This window comes from Elephantulus edwardii, unplaced genomic scaffold (assembly GCF_000299155.1).
Source record: "Elephantulus edwardii isolate Elephantulus edwardi_28Jun2011 unplaced genomic scaffold, EleEdw1.0 scaffold00246, whole genome shotgun sequence".
NCBI classification, from domain to species: domain Eukaryota; kingdom Metazoa; phylum Chordata; class Mammalia; order Macroscelidea; family Macroscelididae; genus Elephantulus; species Elephantulus edwardii.
The window spans coordinates 1,209,405-1,210,766 of record NW_006399996.1 but is presented as its reverse complement, the minus strand read 5'-3'; positions in this window follow the sequence as shown (position 1 = coordinate 1,210,766).

Here is a 1,362-nt window from a genome sequence, read left to right as displayed (position 1 = left end):
TAGAGCAGGGTTTAGGGCTGTTGTACATAGGGTTGCTATGAGTCGCAAGCGACTCGACGGCACATAACAACAACAACAACAACAACAACAACAGCATGATATATGGTATATATTTAAGATATCTAGTTCCAAAGGCACAAGTATGGGTTTCTTTCCATTCCATACCTCCTGTTTCCTGCCCATAAGCATCCATCTCCATGTTTACCTCCTGCCTCCATTCCCAGGCCAATCACTGCTCCTGGTCCCTGGGTACCTCATGCCTCAATTTGACAGAAGGAATCAGACCAGAATGGATTAGGGGGGGGTATTACTGTCTTCTCTGCTTTGCCAAGTATCCCAACTACTGCTGATTTTTCTTGGACACATTGTTTACTCTAACCCAGTCACACTCAGGCTGAATCTCAACATTTCACTCAAAAATGTCAGCCTCCTTGAGGGCTTGGTGGTAACCTTCAGACCTATCCTTCAGATTACTGTAGCCCTGGCCAGAATCTCTCTGACCCAACTGAGTAATGCCACCCAGGACCAGACATCATGGTGGGAAGAAGCCAGGGAGTGCAGATGTCCTGGAGGATCTCAAATGTGTACAGCAGAGGGTTTTTTCTTCTTTTGCTTTTTTAATAATTTTATTTTCATTTTAGTCATTGTTGCACATTTTCTTCCTCCTTCCCCTCCCCCTCCTTCAACCCACACCCCAGTGTACTCCTTGTTACAGATTGTTGTCATATAATGCATAGCCATATATTTCTTTTGGACAGTTCTTCCCCTTATCTGCTCTATTGCACTGTTCATTATCCATCCTCTTTTCCAATTCTCTCTCCAACTCTCCTTATATCTGTCTTATTTTATAACAGTGGTGTTACACAGTGTTTGCCCTTTTGTGACTGAGATATTTCATTCAGCATAATGTCTTCCAGGCTTCTCCATGTTATGTAAAGTTTTATGAGTCCATTGTTTTTCAGTGCTGCATAATATTCCATTGTGTGTACCATAATTTTTGTATCCATTCATTTGTTGATGGGCAATTGGGTTGCTCCTATCTTTTTGCTTTTGTGAATGATGCAGCAATCAACATGGGTGTGCATACATTTGTTTGATTTATGTCTCTAGTTTCTTTAGGGTATATTCCCAGTAATGGAACTGCTGGCTCAAATGATATTCCTCTCTCTCTCTCTCTCTGTGTGTGTGTGTGTGTGTGTGTGTGTGTACACGAAAGAATTTATTACAGAAATCAATATTTTGAGGAGTCCTGTTCCCAGACAGCGACCACAGTGACCACCCTTCCTGCAGGTGCTGTCAGAAGGGTAAAGGCTCTAAGGGCAGATTGAGCCCCAGATCCAGGGGTCTTAGTTCAATTTCCTC